Source organism: Oryzias latipes, chromosome 9, assembly GCF_053564925.1.
Source record: "Oryzias latipes strain Hd-rR chromosome 9, Olatipes_Hd-rR_3.1".
Taxonomy (NCBI): Eukaryota; Metazoa; Chordata; class Actinopteri; order Beloniformes; family Adrianichthyidae; genus Oryzias; species Oryzias latipes.
This window is the reverse complement of record NC_136245.1, coordinates 25,072,294-25,095,291: the sequence shown is the minus strand read 5'-3', so window position 1 is coordinate 25,095,291 and position 22,998 is coordinate 25,072,294. Positions and strand designations below refer to the sequence as shown.

Here is a 22,998-nt window from a genome sequence, read left to right as displayed (position 1 = left end):
TGCTGTCCGAAGCGGAACTGCGAAAGTCAACGCCTTTCATGACGTCACAGGTCATATCGGGTTCACTTCCAGCCTGCGCTCTAGCGGCAGATCCAAATCTCTGATTCCTTCGAAAGATGTCTATTATTCATATGCTTCGGATTTTTTTCGACGCGAACTATTGGTATCAATAGAATCAGCGTTTAAAGGGCTTTTTTATTTGACAAAGTTGTTCAAAGCATGGCATCCACACTTTAAGCACCCATCCAGTTGCCTAGTTATGTGTGGCAAAACTACCTAAACAGTAAAAAGCCTTTTCAATTTTACAGCAAAGAACAAAATAAGTATCAGTGGTGAATATGAACACGAAACTGGGCACATGTTTACTTCCTTAGGCATCAGGATTTTGTATTTTTTTAAGTTTTAGGCGATTATTAATTTTCTAAACGATGGGAAAAAAAATATTTTGGCAGAAGTAAAGAGTGAGGTTCTAAAAAATCTTCTACTAGGAAATTCAAGGTAATTTTTCAAGGCAGAATGTTAAGAATTTGTTTTGTAATGTAGCTACTGTTCATTTTTGTTACTTTACTTTATGTTACAAATTTTATTAAAAAGTAAATATAAAACTTTTAATAAAATTCCTTAAAAGAGTTTTCAGAATATGTTTTACAGGAAGATCACTTTAAATTTTTATTATAGCTTTTGCTGAACTTATCCCATAATAGTATGCTACAAAATACAAAATTACAGTTGGGCTTATTGTTTCTGCTTGTTGAATTAGATAAGTTTCCCTATTTTATCACTAATTATTTTACAATCTATGATTTAATTTCTCTTCTTCAGCATCTCCCAGAGTTTGGTCCCATTATTTCTTAATTCAGCGTGACATTTTTGTGCATAATCCAATAAGAGCATTCGAGTATATATATATATATATATATAAAAGTGTCCAATTAACAGATTAAATATGAGATGTAATGAAAAATAAAAGACTTTTTTTTATTCAAAGAACATAGTTCATGAATATCTTATGGGTGCCTGGTTCCTCCTAGAAATGCCTGAATAGGAATGAAAGGAACAAATGAATTATAACTGATATCTTCATGCATAAGGGAAAGAAAGGCCACATCATTGCACAAATTAAGCACTGTGTAATGTCATACCAATATTCTTTTTCTTTGCCGTGGCTCACATTTTATTGATGAACGTAATTTTTTAATCTTCTTTAATAAAGGCTCTAAGTTGGCTGTGGGAGAGACTTAAGGGCAGGAGGCAAACGAGGACGGAAGACACTCACCAAAACAAGCAAAATTGCACTTAAATCAAAAAACACAAACAGGTCATTAGTCAATATTACCCACAAAATATTGAGTGCAATTCAAAAAGGTGGTAATTAGCTAAATTCAGGTGAGCACAAGCAAAAGTAAATGGGGATCCTTAAGGAACAAAAAGGAAGTCGGATGAAAGCCAGCCAATTACAAGAACATGCTAAATTTAGAACAAGGCAGTAGAGATGACTTTACTGAGTACATTTGTTTTTCTGCAAGCAATTATAAATACTATTACGTCCAATGGAAAAAGTCCAGCCAACTACAAAAATAAATATATGTCCAGTTTTATTATTGATAGAATTCTTATTCATATATGTACTGAAGGATCATTTTAAAGACCCATCATGAAATACAATCTTGATGTGTACAGCCATAAAGCTGAAAACTGACTTTGTATGTAAAAGTAATAAGAAAGAGTCACATGAATACACTGCTGCTCATCTAAAAAGGTGTTCAAATTACCTTTAATCTTAAATTATCTTACCTTAAGAACCTGCAGTTTAGTGGTTTGATGGGAAGGTAGAATTTTTGAATGCATTATTGTGTTGTTTTTTTTTATGTCGACATAAATTAAGAATAGAATTGTTGTAAATAAAATAAAAAAAATAGTTTCTATTTTAGCATTAACCATGGGAGGCTTCCCTTCCCTTCTTTATTTTTGCTTTCAAAAGAAAGAAAGCAATGATTGATTTGCATTGTGGGTAGGACTTAACTCTATAGTTTACATTGCACCAGGTTTGAGAATTAAAAATATAGTTTTCAGGATCAAGTGAGCGTGTTTCTTCAAAGATTCAGATAGCTGCCACGCCCTCACATCATCGGAGCAGATATATAATAAAAGAAAAAAATGAAAAAATAAATTATTTAATGGAAGCAACAGCAGCCAAACAGAGGACAACAATCTGGACAGTTTTATTCATCATTTTGAGCAGATATACAAAACCACACAAAAGCAAAGGGCAAAGCAATTTTTCGTCTGTTCTGGAGCTAAAAAAAAAAAAAAAAAAGAAAATATAGAAATTAAAGAGTGCAACCACTCCACTATAAGAGCTGTGCTCCATAGAGTCTAAAAGCCTGATCTTCAAGATGTAGGGGGTGAATGTGCAATGCAATCTGCCTCAAAAAGAAAAAATACAAATCTATCAGCGAGTAGTCCAATTGATTTCAAAAATATTTTAGTTATGGAATTAAGTAGCTAGCCTAACAGCAAATTTGTGTTTCATGTCAAAGTTAAATTGTGGGAGAAGCAAAAAAATAAAAAATAACAAAACCATAGAAAGAGACAAGAAAAATTGCAATAAGCAGTCATCACTGGTATCATACAACAACTAAGGCCACTATAACAAAAAAAAAAACAATCAAAGAAACTACTCCATATATTTTAAGACATTTTCTTATATATTTTAGATCTGAAATGGAAACAGTCTGCATTAGTCTGCAAAAAGAGCATGAACAACCACACCAGAGCTCGTAAACGTCTTATGATGAATCAGCCCCTTATACTGTAGCTTTCACATAACCTGCTCGTAGTCAGATCGGCAGGTCAAACTTTCACTTTTCATGGTTGTAACAGTTTATGTCAAAGACAGAGGCCTTTGGCTCATATACTGCACCTGGCATGGCAGGTTAATGGCAACACAGCATTAAGGTGTTGATAGGAAATGAAAGGAAATGTCACCTATGGCGGGTAAATTCTGAATGCTTCCATTTGCGACTTTGTGTCTGGCCAGTAGAGTCTTTCATTTACAGAGTTTTTATTTTACTGTTTCTAACAGCATTGTACTTTGAACCTTTTTTGAACTTACTGGAATAGAACTTTTTCTTCTGACTGAACAATGAACTGCAAATTGTTTATAAATCATAAGTGCACTGAATTAGGGAGTATAATAATACCAAGAATATAGTGAATTACCATTCCTTTCTCACCCAACTCCACAGTCATGCTGGTTATTGGTGCAAACTGCTATTAGCCATACAGTGTAGCCAAATTAGTGTAATTTTGTACTGAAAAGAACACACTGATATTGATATCTAGGTTGCAGACTAATATTTTTTCCAGGTGCATATTTTTATTTTTTAGTCGGTCAGTTAAGCACATTTCCTGTTGGCATAATTTGGACATGAATTAAATATTTGTTGCATGAATTGTTTTGTTTGTTTTATACCTAAGAGTCATTTATAAACCTCGCCTTAAAGTCCCACTCCAACTATATTTTGAGCTTTTGTAAATGTTTTTAGCCTAAATCAAAAACCTGTCATTTTTTAGGACAAAATTTGTGCAAAGCAGCAGACAATTGCCTCCGAGATGTGGGCAGGACTGTTGAGGCAGACATCTGCTGTTATCCAATCATGCCTTTGTTTACACTCTCTCCCCCTAGCTTACAGCCCGAACAGTTTTGAGCCAGATGCCAGATCAAACGAGGAAAAAGACGACGTACATAGATCTAGATGTCTTCAAGAAAGGAGTGGAGCAACTGAAATGAAAGAAATACTCAGAAATGCAGTTATAAGATTATGAGGTACACCTGTTGTTTTTTGAAAAACATTTAGGATACTAAGTAAATATGCTATTAAAACTGGTAAGGATTTTTTTTTTAAAGGACATTTTAATCCACTAGGGTTCCTATGCAGGAGCGTTGTGTCTCTCAACTTTGTGTAAAACCAAAAAAGAAAATTGTGTTGATTTAAAAATGAATCAACTGTGGGTCTTGTGACTTTCAACATTTAAAACATAATTTCCATTTTAAATGTACATCAGGCGGCTTTGTATTATCAGTACATTAAAAATGAAAATCTCTCTCATTTTGCTGAAAAAAGTCAAGTTTTTTAGGTTTAATACAGTCATGCTATAATCTCAGTCGTGTTTTTTTCCCATGATGAAGATCATGCTACTCAAATTACAACAGCAGGGATTCATGGACGCAAAGCGAGTGTACTTGAATGACCTTTGTGCGGTCCAAAACCTCCGTCCTAATAAAAATGCATAGTGTATCATAAAGGAGGAAAGCAGACATCAACAACCACTGACTGCTGGCCGCTGAGGGCAACCAGGAATCTTGTATTCAACAAGAATGAACAGAATCTTCTCTTGTGAAAGTGCAAAAATTATATGTTCACTCAATGACAGAGTGCAATAAAAGCCAGGTTGACCCAACAAAACATGCCCATCAACTTTCTGTGATTTAAAATTCTCAAATTACAGACAGGCTTATTACTACAAATACAAATGACTGAGCAAATATATAATTGTAAACTTTTTTAAATGTTTTTTTCAATTAAAACTAAACTAAACTAAAACAAAACTGTGAAAAGTATTCAAATACTCACAATCTATTCCAAAAAAACAAGTATGAATATTTGTGACATCAAAGATACATGACTTACAATCTTTATAAATATAGTACAGTAAAAAATACATATCGGGAATTGTAATTCTTGCTCTAAATTGCAGAATAATGCGGGATGGATTTTAATCACGTAACTGGGGAGCCGGTTTAGCTCGTACTGGTTTACGACACCTTCTTTCCGTCAGGGTTCGAAACCGGGCTGCTCCCTATTTCCCTTCTCTGCTTCTGTGCCGGTCCCAAGCCCGGCTAAATTGAGAGGGTTGCGTCAGGAAGGGCATCCTGCCTAAAACATTGCCAAGATAACCATGCGACTCATCCGCAAATGAAAGGACAATTCGCTGTGGCAACCCCTGATGGGAAAGGCCGAAAGAGAAAGATGAAACTATACCGTAACTGGAAGGAAATAAAGCTTTGAAGTTTCAGTGAAAGTTCTCAGTACCAAAGTAAAACTATCAAGTAAAATGAAAGATAATTGGCTTAAGTTCAGTTTACTGAAACAAGTTTAAAAAAAATGTTTGTAAATATAATTGACAAATTCATAAAAATGACACAGTATTCCCCCTGTATTCACGGCAGTTAGGGACCAGAGACATCCGCGAATACGCAGAATCCAGGAACACGGGGCGGTTCTCACCCAGCGGCCGAAAACTGTCCGTCACCGATCCTTACTCATCAAAAATCCTTCAGAAACATTTCTGATTCTTTGTAAAAAAAATCTTTTTTTCAGAGCAATAGACTGTACCGTCGCGTACTTTATAATGCACATTGGGAGAGTATCTCTGTGCCTCAAAACCAGGAGGCGGTGTTTCCTCCTCCATCAGTTTGGTGCGAGAAGACATCATCTTCCGCAAGAGGCCGGGTTCCTCCATCATTCATTTATCCGGATGATAATTATTCCCCACAATTATCTTCCTCAGTGTATCAGGATATTTTCTGAGTCACATGATGCCATTTCTCTGTGCAGGGGCACAAACTTTGGTTGGTAGTTATTCAGGGCACGTGACTGAAGAAAAAAAGATCTGTGAACACGAAAACTGCAAATATTAATACGCAAATAAGCGGGGGGACACTGTAATGAATATTTAAATAAGAATATTAGAAAAATCTTAATCAGACTGTCTGCTTGCATGGCAGAGAAACCGTACCAGAATGCGTCTCTAAAATGTTCATCCAAAGTGTGGGGAGTTTCTTTTGGCATTTCCACTAAAGATGAAAAAGTCCCTTTTTAAAACACGTCTGTTAGAAATACTGTTTTGAGTTCAGATTGAAGGATTGTGGTGAGTGTGTTCTAGTTGTTACAGTCATTTTTATTGAGGTGTTACTCTGTCTTTATTTACTATCTGTAACTGTAGTCAGCAAATCTTTAAAGATGGAAAAACTTTGGGGAACATTTTCAGGATTTGTTAAATAATTCAGAGCAACATGTATGTTTGTTTTGTTTGATGCTGAAGTTAATCAGTTCGTTGACATAAAAGCCTGATATAGTTTAAAGTGTTAAATACCATTTCTTTCTTTCGAAATCTATGTTTTTTACATTCCTGTTTTAAATAAAAGGTATAAATGATTGTGTTTGAATAGATATTATTTAAATTTTCCTACATCCAGCGGCTGGATGGCCCAGTTGGCTGTGTGCAGGACTGGCACATGGGAAACCAGGGTTTGTTTTTCAGGGGGGCGCTTTGAGCCTCATCCAATGTGGGTCACCATAAAATCCTTTGCACTACTGCCCAACTATGCAGCTACAAGGGCCTATGCCGGTCCCCAACCCAGATAAAATACAGGGTTGTCTGGAAGGGCATTCGGTGTAAATATCTCTGCCAAATCAAATGTGCTACTCAGTAAAATCGAATTCGTTGTGGCGAGCGCTGACAAGATATGCTGAAAGTTGAACAACAACACATTTTCTTAAAACTGTTTAAACATATTCCAATTTAATAGTAAGGATCATAGTTTAATCTGCAAATTGTTGGTCTTGATTTAACCTAAGTAAGCCTTAATTAAAACAGTGACCTAGTTGGAACGAATTTTACTATTAAGCAAAGGATTGCAAACCTAAAAGGAGCAGAAGCACTACCTAATGCCCATAAGTCTATTCCTGCCTCAGTCTACCAAAGCTGATCCCCTCTAACCAAAGTCTGTATCTGAATCATATCAGTCTAACAGTCTAAAGAAGAAAAAAAGCACGTGGAACACAAATATCCAACCACATGTCCTCAAGCCACAGTTGAAAACACTACACGATATTCCTTGGAGCAAAGTGCATATCATTTTCTCAATTTGGTTGTCAAGGATAACATCTTACTCTCATGGTTTGCTGGCTTTGAAATGAAGAAAAATCAACACCTCCTCTGTTTCTATATTAACCACTGCAGAAATGTCTGTATTTTCCTCCACAGAACTCTGTGATGTTGTGGAGGGAAAAAAATCTGTTCTGCTGTAAACATAGGATAAAGTGAGACACAAAAAGTGACGATTTTAAGATCACCATCTAGAAAGTAAGGGCTTCTCAGCAAAAACAATGGGGCTTTGCTTTAAATTGCATCCTGGGCTGTTAATTGGGCAGTTTTTCTATTTGGAGCAAAATATTTTTTTCTGTTTTTAAACAAAATACTTTGCTATTCAGAATGAATGTGAAACTTCCCAATTGGAAAACGTTTTTACATTTGGCTTATGGGGACACAGGTCTGAGAGTAACTTACACCCGTTTATATTTATTAACATGTTTATTTGACAGTCCCTTTTGTTTTAACAGATCTGGCTGAGCCAGGAACCATCATTTGCCAAAACTCGTGCTTGGAAAATATTGGATTTGTTGCACTGAGCCATTTCATAGTGATGTAACAACTGTGTATGTAATAATGTTATACAATATAAATGTGTGAAAAGTACTTACTAATGTAGATACATATACTACAGGAACGCTGAAATTAGCTTATTAAAATGCTAAGACACCATGTAACTTAGCAACTAAAAAATGGCTACTGCAATATTAACAGTTTTTTTCATGTTCTTTTACTTTGAAAATAAAAAAATTGCTGGAAAAAAAGGCATTTTTTTAAAGCCAGCAGGTAATAATAATCCGTGACAATACCAGAAACCATGCTACTACATTATTATCTCACACAAAAGTACAATTTAGATGATTAATTAACTCCTGTAAAGTTGTCATTTTTGTTTTTATTCTACAAGATGTCTACATTTCAGCAGCGTATTTACGGTGATGCTGTAGGCTCTGGGAGCGCGCAGCCAGACGCACAAATCAGTGCATACCAAAGTACAGTAATAATACACCCACAATATGATATCACACATATGGACTCGCACAATCAAGCATATTGTACAAAGCATTATGCACTGATATAACCCTTTATGCGCGCATACAGCTGGAGAACACGCACAACAGCTTGATTTGGTTTGACTGCTCTGTGACGCTCTGGGTTTAGACTGCTGTTGAGGGTGCATAAGGCCCTGCAACTACACCGAGACGGAAAAGGAAGACTGTCTGTTCCTATATTCTTATGTCTGAACTGAATATGTGAGACAGGACGGCCCATGATAGGAATTTAGTGTCTCTGAACATCCCTGTTAACAGCTGACTGCCTATGTCTACAGCCTGCACCGCTCCATATTTGATATGTGTATTTATCAATGAATACAGACACACAGATGGCAAACATTTGCACTACACTTTTCCACTTCAACTCATCAAGACGAACGTAAATTGCATTTAATTTAGTCATTTTTGTCATATTTAACCTGTAAAAAAAAAAAAAGAGAGAAATCATAGCGTCAGCTAGGAATTCTTATTTATTCGAAAATTTTGTGCCACAACTGATAGACTTAGTGTCTCACTAATACTGCAGTAAGCCTTGTTGCAGAGCTTCGCTCTATGTTGTATTTCCCCTTGAGTTTAAAGTAAAGCAGGACATTTGTTGACATAATGCAATAATCCACCTGTCATGTGTCTGAAATACTTAAAAAGAGAGCACAAATCCCTGCTACAATGACGAACGTGTCCACATATCACAGCTGAATGACCCGAAGGGTAAAATTAGATCATGTGGACATGCAGTTATTACCTATTTCTATTTTTGCCATTTTATTTTACTCTTTTTGTTTTTATTTGCATCTCTTTGTGGTCTGCAGTGCACATCCTGCTCTGCTAACCCCTTGAGTGTGTATGTACTGGGGCACTCCCCACTGCGTGAGAGATATCACAAATATGATGAAAGATGAACGTTTAAGAGCAGGAAACAAATCAGAATGAGCTCTCCTCCCTAACATTTTTGTGCATGTTATATATATATATGTATCTATATATATATATAGATATCTATATATCTATATATATATATATCTATATATCTATAGATATATATATATTTATATATAGATATATATAGATATATAAACACAAAAATTAAAATAAATAACGCCCACACACTCTCTGCCGCTCACACACACATGCGGGAGGTCACTAGAAAGCAAAGGAATTAATAATGAGACCAAAAACAACAATATCCTGACGATTAGAGCTAGGACCTCCGGACTAAAGAGGATTTTCAGCTTAACTTTTTAAGATTTAGCTACAATACTTATGCTCCAAACCACTGCATAATTGAATAAGACATTTGCATAAATATTACAAGTACCCACTTTGTTGTTTTTTTATTACTGGGAAAAAAATATTTCAGTCAAGTGAGTAATGGTTATAAAGGGGGGAAAAAATAAAAGAAACATATCAGGTGTGCAGCTAATAGTTGAGAGAGATGGTACCAGGGGTGGATCCAGAGGGGGGCAGCAAAAACCTTTGCCCCTCAACTTCCCCCATTTCTTGAGATTATATTGGTATGATTATTGAAAAAGGTCAAGAAATTATCAATACAAGCTTCTTTTAGCAATGCAACTGCTTAAAGAAGCATTAAATAAATACATATTTTTGAACATTGCATTTATAAGGGTTTTCCACTTTGCTGTTCTCATTTACCGTCCTTCCAAAGTCTTTTGTCCCCCCCCTCTAAAATGTTCTCTCTAGGCCACTGGATGGTACACATAAGCCTTGAGCTTTACAGTATGGTCTAAGTGAGTGTTTCCACTCAAAGTTGGTCCGTCATGGTGCATGTGAGGTGAAGCTCACAACAACATTAATGGAGTTCATCCAGCAGCTAAGTTTTCTGCTTGGCTATGGTACTTCGTACCATACACAAAGCATTTGATGCTGTTTTAGAGAAGATTGCAGCTACTTTCATATCGCTTTCTCTTGTCATGATGACTCACAGCCAGTCAATGGTTTAAACACCAGCCCCGCCCTAACCGGCCTGCTCCATTCTTCAATGGACCTACAATCAACAGGGGGTCATAGAAAAATGGTACAGATTGGTCCGGCTTAATGGATCCATTTTATAATGGAAAACCTCAAAATACCAGACTGGAACTTCTCAGTGGAAACAAGGCTATAGAGATTTCAAATTGAGTTCTCCCAATTGGCACCTTGTGACTTCCCAATGCAACAGTCTTAATGGTGATTTTACTTGGAGCAATAAATGTTTGGCACGAAGCACAGTTTTCCCTGCAGCTATGAACACATGGGCAAGGTTACACATTGCACATACTTCCCATTACATCTCACTTTACTGAGGAGGTTGGAGATACAAGAAAAAATTAACAAAATGAATTAAATGTTCCCATACTCTGTTAAATTACAAAGCATGTGATTACTCCTCAACTAAAAGTCATAAGTAACACAGCAGACCCATGGTTTCCATTTTAAATCCATGCAGTATTTCTCTTTGATCTGCAGCTACGGGTTCCTTTAACCCTTGTGCTATCCTAGGCACTTTATCGTTGGGAGTTGGGTCATCTAGACCCACTAGACAGTGCTCTGAACCTTTTTTCTTCAATGATTTGTGATCTTCACTGGTGTCCATGGATTACATGAAATCTTTCCACCTTTATCCACCTTTGTCATGGTAGGAAGAACACGTCAAAGTAAGGGTGGGGTCATCTAAGATAGCACAAGGGTTAAGCAGAACCTGGACCAAACTGCATCTGGCTTTTGTCACTTTGTTGATATATCTTTTTTATTATATAATTTGGTTTTATGAATAAAAGGGGCTTATGGACTGGAAGAGACATTTGAGCTCAAAGACATCCCCACTCCTCCATCAGTGACAAGACTTGTTTTCAAAGCAAAACTCAGGCGGCTGTGTTTGATAAGATTAGCATGGCTGCCAAGCGCTAAGATGAAGTGTGAAAAATGTTATCTATAATACAGTCAAACATTGCTATAATGCTTTTGATAAAAATGATTTTGAAGAACATAAAAATAAGACATAACAAAAAAATGGAGTTAATTAGACGCCCCCTTCTGGTACATTTGAATGAAAACATGATTCAGATTTTGTTTTGTCGCCAAGTTTTACTCATTGCATTAGAGGACGGTTTACATCATGACATAAATCTAAGTCTTTGTTAGTACTGGGCAGGTGAAAATACAGTTTTAGAATATTCAGAGGTTTGTTTCTGATTGTACTGTGATACATAACAAATACATATGTAATTTGACCTTAAATGTCATTTTTGTATAGTGAGATGGTAGTTAATTATTTGATTATTCACTAAAAACAACAAACAACAGTCGAAAAGCTGAGCACGAGAAAGCAAGATTAATGAAGTGAAAGCAGGATGAGTTTTTCTTTGATTGTAGGTCAACACACTTGAAAGCCTGGAGTGGAGGGAGCACGTGTGAAGCCAGGGGAGCTGTGGGTGGGTTCAAACGAGGAGATGCAAAAAGGGGGAAGTAAAATTACAAACAAAACAATTAAAAGCTGGGCAAGTCTCACAGGAGGCCATGTGATAAGTGCATTTATTAATGTTAAGTGCAGTAACTGTGAGGGTGACATTTCATTTGGACAGTAATTTTGTATAAAGTCTTTTTAAGGTTTCCTGTCTCTTTTTTCTTTTTTGCAGTTTCACCTCCGGTCAAAAGTATGTATTCTACTCCTCGCAAAGGAAAATGTATTGATGCACCAATTTTGAAGCCTTGAAAATGTACTTTAGTGCTTCATCATGCATGACAATTTATAATACTCCAAAACGGATGCAGGTTAGGTTTTCAAGAAGTAGAAGTCGGCATACAGTGAATCTGAACACCCCCCACCCCCCAAAAAGGTTGTCTTTTGACAAATTTTGAGGCTTTAAAGTGAAACCATTATATTGAGAGCTGTGGACCAATGTTGCTATTATATGTTCCAGTGGGAATCCAGGCTGAAAGAGCAGAAAGTCAGGGTGAAAGCCCATCAGTCCAGGGGACCTTCCAGTAACAGAAAAGGTCTAATCATGCTGTCTTAATAACAGATTTCATAGTAAGGCAGGAAGGCCTTCTGGCTGTGTTGGTGTCTGACATAAGACTGTCTTCTAAATCTCTAAAGTTCAGAGTCCCAAGTGTTTCTTTGTTTTTTTCAGCAATTCCTACAAATCCTTCAGCTATAAAGCTGTAAATTCCTGCACACAATTACTGTCATATCATTTAATAATGTTCAACCATCATAGATAGTGATGCAAAATGCAGGAAGAATACTCATAAATACTGCAAGACCTCCAGCCCAGACAGCCCGCTTGGCGCCTGCTTTACTCCCCACACAAGGCTAAGAGCTCCTGCTGCTTTTGGAGAATGTCTGTAAATAAATAGCTCTATACAGACCGGCTCAATTCATATTAACTTTATGCTGAGACTTGGCTTTAAATTGTGCAGTCTAAAATCAAGCGTTTGTACGTTTGCTGTCAATGCTTTCCTACAAAAACAAGTAACAAAAAAATTGCAGCTTCAGAAACACAAAAAACAAAGAATCATCAAATTATAGGAAGAATAAACTCTTCAGTTTTCGCACTATAAGGCACACTTAAAAGTCTTATTTTAATTCATTTTTCATGATAGTGCGCCTTATAATCCGGGGCCTTATATATTGATTAATTCTGGTTGTGCTTAGTGATGTCGAATCGACTATATTTCATCTTTTAGTGCTACTTAAATACTAAACTGGCTATTCGAGCATCCCCAAAATTAAGAACTGCCTAGCATATTTCCAAACACTGCTTAGACTCCATGCTCATATAAACCAGTGAACTCTGTGGCTTGTTCATTTAAAAAGTACCATGAGCTAATGTATTACATTCATGCATAAGTGTTGTAAATAGGCACAGCAATATCTAATGTGCTCAACAAGTGTGCACAAGCCAAGAAGAAACTCTGAGAAAAACAAGCAGATGGCCGTGTGCAGGTATAGCTTTGTGACATCTTGCCAAATGTGTTGGGTAAACAAACCAACGGCACAGAACAAGTTCCAGACAGTGATTACCAAAGTTTAACCCCTGTAAGTTCTAATGCCTGTGTCTGTAAACACTGGCAGCCTCCTAGGCTTATGCTTTTGGGGGGTAGTGCTAAAAGGGCAAGGGAGAGAAGCAAAGATATTAAAGGGAACGGGCGTGAAACACTGAAAGATACAGAAGGAAAAACACCACACAGCAATAAATGTTTAAAGATTAAAGGTCGGGCAAAGGGCAGGTTGGATGATTGAGAATTGGAGGTTTAAATCCCACCGACTCCGGCACTCTCACACATTCTGCAGCAGTCAACCAGCGAAAGAGAAACTGCTGGTAAAGATTATCTTCACAGAAAATAGAATATTCAGATAGATCTATACAAAAATGAAAATTAGGTATGTTAATGAAAATAAACGCACAAGCGCACACACACACACAAAAGATACCCAACAAGGGGAAATGAGGACAAATACATGCACCACTGAACTTAAAATTTGAACTTTGAGCTTTGAGGATAAGGGCAAAACAGTTTTCATTTTGTCCTAGCACATTTTTAAGGCTGAATGATGCAAAAAGATTCATGCTTTATACCAACCACCACTAAATAAAAGGACTCTACACGTCATATACCTCATTGTATCAAGGTGAAAAAACTCAGAAACCATTTTATAAGAGAGAAAGAGCAAAACAACAGTTAAAATCCAGCACAGATGAAAAAGAATGCTGTGTTTACCACACATTAACTTATTTGCGACAGCTACAATAAACCACAATAAACCCTTAATGGCAACCAACTGCTTCATCTGTATTTGGAGCTGTAGCTCTTTTACCTACTCCTGTGCCGCTCTCTGTTACTCTCCCAGACAAACGGAAACACAAGTGCATTTTAGCAGGTCCACCCATCAGCTGCCCTCACCACTTTTACACACACACACACACACACACACACACGTCTTCTTTCAGGTTTTTATTCTGCCGTTCCATCATCCAATTTCTATCTGCCAACGTTGTAGCACACGCCAGAATGTGGAAACTAACTGTGCATCTACATCATTTTGGAAAGCACATTTTAAAGCTGTAAATAGAAGTTTATTGTTGGAGAACATCATAAACTAAGACACCTAGTTAATACTTGTCCTGTAACAGGAAGTCACGGCACTCAGAAAACATATGACACAGTTACAAACTAAAAAGCTTTTATTTTTTAAAATGATTTATTGAATTAAAAGTAAAACTAAAAAAGGGGTTATTTGGAGAAGCTGTATTTCAATTAAATTTATAGTTTTATAGAAAAATCTACAAATAAATGTTACAAGCAAAAGCCTTTATTATTAGTTCTTCGGATTTTAGTGTCCTGTAAAAAGTTTTTACAGGTAAATTTAATACGCTCAAGTGTCCTTTTCATCGTAGTATGCACACTGGGTTAAGTGTGTGCATGTGCAGTGCAGAACGGGCTTGTCATCGTCATGCGTCCTTTATTTGATGGGTGCTGTGAAATGCTGGCAGCCAATTTTGCATTGTAGAAGAAATAATTGAGAAGAGTGAAGGAGGAGTCCATGCAAAGCATAAAAGCACATGCTGCCATGTGGCCATACAAAGATTGGTTTCAGGGGTGTGCTCAGAAACGAGCAGCTTTCGAGTCCAGTTCAGTCAAATAAGCCAGCCACTTAATGTATTACCTTCCTCTCGTAAATGCATGCCCAAGAAGTTTGCATGAAGTGTACTTTTTGCAGGAATAGATATTTTATGCACATGCAGGGCAGCTTTTGCCCCGCTGAGACAAAGTGCAGATTGGTGCAGGACAAAAGCACCATTTGTGCTGGCAGAGAGGCAGTGAACACGAGCATAAAAAAATCAGGACAAATATAAAGAAAGAAGAGAGCAGCTGCTACACAGAATGGGTGAACACCAGACATTAACACCCACATAAAGCACATGTCATGATCCAACAAAAATGAACAAATGTGCACACCCACACACAAGTGTGCATAGAAAAAAAAATAAAGAAAGTAGTTTTTTGGAGCTTAAAATTATGGGTCTTTTCTTTAAAGTTTCCCTCAAAGCTACGGGGATCATGTTGAAGAATGTGTGGGGGGGGGGGGGGGGCTTTGTGACTTTAACCCCTCTAAATGTGGCTAATTTGCAATGCCCCATTACATCCAGGAGTCAACTTCATTTAGCATCACCTTGGATGGAAAAAACATTGAGTGTCAATGGCCATTTTGGAAAAAGAGCGTATTTGTGACGTAAAAAAATAAATGCTTGGGAGACCACAAGCTTCTGCTATGTTATATTCCGATGCATCCAATTGCAGACAAACAGATCCATGTACGTCTTCGTTTTCCTTGTCCGATCTGGCATCTGGCTCAAAACTGGATGGCTGGATAGCTCCAATATTGCTCGCCATTTTTGTCACACCAGCAATACTAGATCTGGGTTGTGATTGGCTGTGATCTAGCAGAAGAGAGTATAAACCTATGGATGACGAGATGTGAGGGCAGGGTTATTCTGTGACAAAGGTCCCGCCCACAATTTACAGGTGAATTTTTTATGAACTACTGCCGCTGCATACTCATAAGTAAAAGACCACTCGGAATGCTTTTAAAATGGATCAAAAGATGATCAGAGTGAGACTTACTGGGTTTTTAGTGTGAGCTGGTTTGATTTTCAGAAAACATTGATGTTTGTATAAGTAAAAGTAAAATGTAAAAAGGCAAAAACTCTAGAGATCAGCAGTGTGGATAAAATTTGGCAGATTAAATCAGATAGGAATGGGCAGACTGGTCTGAGATGATTGTAAGGCTAAAGCATCCAAATGTCTCCTCCCCACAGTCAAACTATGTGGAATATAGTCTCTGAATACACAACATTTCAAAAGCAGATGATCCACAGCACCAGAGACTTGTAGCTGCTCTCAAACCTGTCAGCTAAGTACAATACATTACGCTTAAATTTTCAAAAGTCACCAAAATTGAACAAAATAAGTTTTCAAGACATTTTCTGGGCTGAAATGTAAAAATTACTTTTTTTTAAATGAATGCCGGTAAATTCAAATTAAAAACTTAAGATTTAATGGTAGGATTAAAAAAAAGACTAAACATAAAACCTTGCTTGTATCATGAACTTTAAAACAATTTGGCTGTTTTTTGTAATATTTGATAGAATACATTGGGCTCCTTAGTGTTAATTCGGCATCTTTTAAGTAACTATCCTTGTCTTGGTATTTAGTTAATGACCATGTCCTTATCTTTATCACAGTGCGCCAATTCCATTTAGGCCATTTTCAAAATATATTTTTTTAAACTGATCTAAACCAAAGGTCAGGTCAGGCTTTTGGCAAATGTTTTATTTTGTTTTATTTAAAAAGAGAAAATCTAGGAAGTTGATAGTCATTGCAGTGAAAAGCAAATGCCCTTTTCCAAAGATGAGGTTTGGCTTGTGTCAACTGGATAATCGCACAATACAATCATCCAGGAACAAGAGCCTTTGCTGCACCCACCCTTTCCCAGACCATCTGGTCTGTTCTGGTGACGCGGTGGCAGGGTTGACCCCTGCCTGCTCTGCAGTCGACCTCTGACAAGCAACTAAACTTTTCTCACAGCGACCTGTCAGTCCGGTTCTACCTCAAAGAAACATGCATGCACATTCTCTTTCTCTCCATCTAGTTAACAGTTCTGCCTCAGTGCATGAGTACAGATGCTGTGTGTCTTCACCAGAAGACACTGCTAGCTCTTGTAAGGATTCCACATAAAACACACTGCAGCTCGTGCACACAGAAATATGAGGTGCTAAGTCGTGTAGATCAAAGATAGCATGGACAGGTACAGCAAGCAGCTATATAACTCGGAAGATATGAAGCATTTAATATACTGTGTGGTTCCAACCGTGCTGAACTCATGCATAAAAGCAAATAAAATAAAATAAACGCCTGCAGACGTGCACACACACATACATAGACACACAAATCTAGAAAGAGGTTTAACAAGACAAAGCTGTATTGACAGCTGTGAAACCTGTAGACCAAAACCGAAATGAAACAACCATTGAAAACACACAGTAATCACAGACACACACACAAAAACAGACATAAACACATATAGCGTTGCTTAGAAATACATTTTGAAGAAATGGCACCAAACTCAAATGTAGTCTTCCAGCTCCTTTCATGGACAGTAAACATGTTCTCAATTATTGGCAAGCACAATCACACCCTAGTTTTATCAATTTAAAAACGTCAATCAATGACCACCAATCTACCTATTTTCTAATCTTAAATTTGTGTCTATTTTCACTCCAAAAGACCACCACATCAGGGTTTAGAAACAATGTTTTATTCAATTTCTAAGAGCAACACACAAAAAAAGTGTTGTCAATCTTTAATTAAAAGGGATCATGGCAAATACAAAACTGTGCAGTTTAACATGGCTCCCTAAAGTCAATTATTGTTTCAAACTGCTGTAAAGGTCATCCACTAAGGAACTCAGTTGCAATGTCTAATTTGTGTCATCTAACAGTCACTGCCATTTGTCTTCCCATAGAAAACAGCCATGCAATTATGCAGGGTAAACACCAGAGATGTGTAGCAGTAACAAACAGATCTCTGTGGACCTCTTGGGCTGATGTCACACTCACTGGCCCAATTTCAGGACAGCATGCACTGGTTTGGGATATTTAAATTAGGCTCTTAGATGTTCAGAGACATTAACAACATGCAATATCCGAACAGTCAGATTTATTCTATTTTCTGGAAAACAGCACAAACTATGCAAAAACTATTCTATTAAGAAACAAAATCCAAAAGTACGAGGAATCACACAAATGTCGACATGCTTTCAATAAGTCAGACTTTACAGAAGCACTTAATATGGAAGTTCACCGAAAAGTGGCAAACCGCCTTGAATGACTTTCAAGCCAAGTGTGTGAAAAATATGCACAAGTGCACCAACAAGAATGAGTGATGCGGTTGCCTGACTTCCATGTTCAGTTCTTCATTTAGTTCACTTAAAAATTTGTAGCAGTCTGGTGAAAGAAAAAAAAAAACAATTATGGGAGAAAAAAAATATCGTCTGAAACAAAGAAATTAGTGTTTGCAAGGAACATTGTGGACTTTGGTTGGAGTCGAATGTGCCGCTTTATCACACTGTGCCATTTATCTGTTGACGTTAAACAAATGTCCATTGTTCATTGCCCATGACAGATAATTTGGAGAGCAAGGCAACAGATGGACAAGATATCCCTTTTTTTTTGGTTTGTCTGGGTCTGATATAAAATACTGGAATTGCAAATGTGGCAAAATTGGAATATTCAGTTGAAAATTAGCCTGCAGCAGCAAGAGTACAAGAGATTGTGATAGTAGCAGAGCTATATACTAGAAGGTTATATTACTGTAAATAACAGAAGATCGACATTTATGGAAGAGACACAAACAGTTCCGTCTTTTTTTCAGTTTTTTAGCTGTAACACTTTTTTTTATTCTGACCATTATTTGTTAATGTCGATTTTGAAAGCAACAAAACTTTAGTATTTTCAAGCCCATCTGGCTCACTAAAACGTTAATTTGTCCTGGTGACCATAACATTTACTGTTTATTTACATTTCTTCGTCTTATTTATAGGTTTATTTACATTCACGCTGGGCTCACAAATGCACATTCGAGTGACCACTTCCAATGAAAAGTCTATGTTAACGCATGCATTCAAGTCACTATGCATGTTTTTGAGTATATTGTCGGGCTCTACGCACAAAACACGCAGCCATTGAATGCGTGCTGAAAGTTAAACCAGTTTAACTTTGACCAATCAGGGACTGGAATTTGGTACCGCCCCTTTCAAAACAGAACAGGAACTAAGGTTTCAAATCAATCATGAAGGAAAAATTAATAACTGCAGTCTGTGCCCGGTCTGAATTACGATACCAAGTTGTACATACATCGGAATAGAGCTGTTAAAGAAAAGACCTGAAGCAAGATTATTGGCAAGATTGGCGAGCTCTGCATCGCTTCGATATTTCGCACCAAGCCTCTTCCAACAGTAAATACATTCGCTAGTATGGGTATCAACAGATCTGTGTGAACACCATATTCTAAAACACCGTACAACAACCCACGTTTAGCGCTTTCTTGAATGCATCACACATGCTTGGTGTACGTACAATAACAATTCAGAATACCTTTTACATGAGAATTCTTAAAGGATATATTATACAGTTTTGCAAGTATTCGTATATCTTGCATGTTTGTGGTTTGAAGATTTTCAGATTTGTAATTCATTACGGAAAAAAAAATCTCTGCAAATTCCATTTCAAACTTTCATATTAAAGCACGCACTGATTAAAAGAAATTTGACAATAAACCCACTTATGGTTTAAACATTACAAAGACTGTCAAATTCTTAACTTCTAAATAATAAATCAAATGTTCAAACAGAAAAAAATAAAACCCTTCTGCTTGTGCCTTAAGTTGTGTAGTTTCCGCTTCCGGCCGATGATGTCTAATGCCATCTTATTGTCTGCAGCTGGGCCCCTCCCCAAGTTTTTTTGGTCTCATATCCGATGCATGATAAGTTGATTCACGCCAAGAGACCATTCAGACTCTGCGTTTCCACTTTAGTTTGGGCTGCCTCGTTCACGGCGCACACAAACACACTTCCTGCCTGCGTGATTCTTCATCTCCGCAAAGCACCCCAGCAAAATCCATACAAACTTCCCTTGTAAAGCAATGAGCAATTGGCATGCATCACACGATACAGTGAAGGCCAAGAGGCAAGCGGACTCCCCCCTTTCCCTCTGCATGCTGATCATTAGAGAGACAAAGTGAGGAGAGTGACAGAGAATAAGAGAACCAAGAGGAGAGGCAGTAGTGCCAGCTCCCCAGCGGCTCAATCACATTTAATGCCTGGACAGTGCATGATGGAGCTGTCGCCGGTCACTGCTGCTAATATCGGCTAAATAATGGCAACCCTTTCCTGGAGTGACACGTCCTAAGTTTGTGGAAAGTTAAGATGGTTTGAAGGCACAGAGTACGTCTGTGTCCAAGATTTTTTACATTCTGTTTGACATTGTTTTTTTTCTTCTTTTGATGTACACACCTCGGATCACCAGACTCTCTTCCCCTCCTCCCTGTCTTCCATCTTTAACAGCAACAAAAAGATTAAAAAAGGATTACTCCTGACATATCAATGTGATGCGCCTGGCGAGTATGGCTGGCTTTTTTTGTTCTCCCATGCTGCCCTAAGTCGATGTGAGACACGTGCACATGCTAAGAACAAACGAGGTCATCTCATTAGACCTGAAAAGAAAGCAGAAAATGTAGAGGAAGCTTATTTTTTAGAAAAATTTTGAAAAGTAGAAACAATTTAATGTAAATTCTTCCTTTTTTTTTTTTTTTAAATCGGAAAATGATGCTATGGATGCATTTTTCTCCTGCAGTGAGGATGAGCAGGGAGACATGATGGCCAGTGTGTGTTTAAACGTGAGAAGGACAAAAATATATATATATAAACACATTGTTTGGGGGACGATAACCTTTTGTGGTGATTCAAAGTACTTGTGGCGAGCTTGGAAATGAACTATTGATTAGAAATAAGGTACTGGTGAAGAGAGACAGAGGAGGAAAAGGTAGCATGACTTCAATCGCTGCATCCAAACAACCACTCACACCTTTCCTTTTGTCCTTGAACAAAGAACATACAGTATGCCAGTTCACATGGAAACAACAACCTTCAAATATGGTGATTAAATAGAGCTGTAGGCATCTAATTAGTGTTAATTGGAGACATGGACACTCGGTGAGACTATTGTCTGTTCTGTTGGTAAGAAGAAGAAAAAATAAATCAGTACCTGGACTTCACATGTGGTTTTTCTCATCATTCAGATTTTAAAAACCTACGACTGGTTTGATCTGAACTCCATAGACTATTCCACAGAATCTGTGTTTTTTAGCATAATTTAACACTAACCGCTGCAATTCACCATATTTAAACATAGGAATTGAAGCTTTATTGATTTTTTTGCACTTTTTTGTCTGTGTAGTGTATACACATGTATTTATATAGGTATGTGTTTAGAAAAAAAGAGTGAAAAATGTATATAAATCTCCTAAAGTCCCATTTCAATCATCTTTTGAGCTATTTTCACAGTGTTCCAAGTGGTCATTTAACTGTGGATTGTGCCATATTTAGGCAAAATCAAAAAACTTGTGCTGTTTTCTAGGACGAAGTTTCTGCAGAGCGGCAGGAGTTCAGCAGAAATTATAGGTGGGACTCTGTCACAGAGTAAGCCCGCCACCCCTTCCCGTCATCCATCTTCTTACACTATCTCCTAGCTTGCAGACCCTCTCAACCCCAATTTAACATTACCAGTGCAACAAAAATGGCAAATAATATTGGAGCTAACCAGACGTATAGTTTAGACCCAGACGCCACCAAAGACGAGGAAAACAAAGGCGTACATGGATCTTTTTGTCTGCAAGTGGATGCATCAGAATCGAGTGGCATTGTATTTGTATTCGTGACATCACCAAGACAATATTTTTCAAACCGCATTTGAATAAAGAAATGCTAAAAAATGCAATTTTAAGCTTAATTATCCTTATAAACATCCTGCATCATGAAAAAATGCTACAAGAACTAAGAAGACTAAGTGTGATACAACACAAAATGTTAAGAAATGTATATTTTTAAAGATGGTCAGAGACAAAGGAGGTAAAGATTAATTATTTTAAAACTTTATTTTACAGGTAGCAAAAGACGCAGGAAAGGACAAGTTATTTATCAACCAGAAAATATCACGTCAAATGTGAAAACTACAGCAAAGCCTCTTGCAACATAGAAAAACTAAAAGGGAGACGTTTCAACAGCTGATGGTGAGTCCTGCTGGCCTACATGTAGATCATTGTCTATCCTGCCAAGTCTACGTCTCGTACTGAACAAGCTATTCCCACGCTTCAAACCATCTTATCTAAGGAAACGTGCAGGCGGCAAGGAGATAAAGTTTCAAAGAGTTTACAGTGAGACACTTGCTGAACATCAGGCTGCTGCTGAGATCAAAGTATCCAGTCGCAGGGCAATCCGTCTTGCTGCTGCCACCCCCATCGGGCCAGAACAGAGTACTGTGCAGCCCTGTCGAACTAAGCCCTTGTGGAGACGTGCCGAAGTCCAACTGTGCTGTGCCAATACTCCTTCCAGAACTTCATTTAAATACCATTAATACAAACTGCAGGAATTATTGGGAAGGCAGCTCATCATTGCTCAGTGACTAACACCATCATAAATGTTTGCTTTCAGCTTAGTCCGACTAGATTATGCTTCTCAGTGTTGGTCTTGCCCCTCGCCTACAAATTAAAGATGACACAGTCGCTTTCAGCTTGAACAGATCTCATTCATTTGCTGCTGTGTCTGATTTGAAGCATCTGTTTGGACCAGAGCCCGGGAAAGACCTCGACCCAATCCAGCTCTTGGCAAACTGAATTCAGGTAGCCAGCAAATTGGCTTATCTATTCTGACCCCGGCCAGCTGATTTACAAACAGGCCTCTTTGGCAGCACAAAGCAGCGGATTATGTCAGCGGTCCCATAATGTGGGACATGTGTGCTGTGTGTGTGTGTGTGTGTGTGTGTGTGTGTGTGTGTGTGTGTGTGTGTGTGTGTGTGTGTGTGTGTGTGTGTGTGTGCATGTATTCCCAAGTGTTCAAATGTGTAAGGGATCTTTACTAAGCGTTGTGGTCAAAAAGCAATTCAGCATGCGCAGGTGCTTATCTTTCAATTCAATTCAATTCGATTTTATTTTTATAGCCCAAAATCACAACAACAGTCGTCTCAATGGGCTTCGAAGTAAAACATGAACTCAAAAGGATAATGAATACAAAGAGTTCAATAAGAAAATACTAAAATTAACTAACAAACTGACTAAGCTATACTGGCATCCCTGCCCTTAGACCCCCCTTCGCGGTAATCTTTCAGTTGTGTGTGCGCATCCAACACCCCTTGCACACTGCTCCCCTTCCTGTCTATACATTTCTCTATTC

General features: G+C 37.6%; 1 protein-coding gene across 6 annotated transcripts in view; it reads right to left on the bottom strand.

The window, feature by feature from the left end:
• The window catches only part of grid2 (glutamate receptor, ionotropic, delta 2), a 591,201-nt gene that overhangs the window by 537,532 nt on the left and 30,671 nt on the right, over positions 1 to 22,998 (bottom strand). The window lies entirely within an intron of this gene.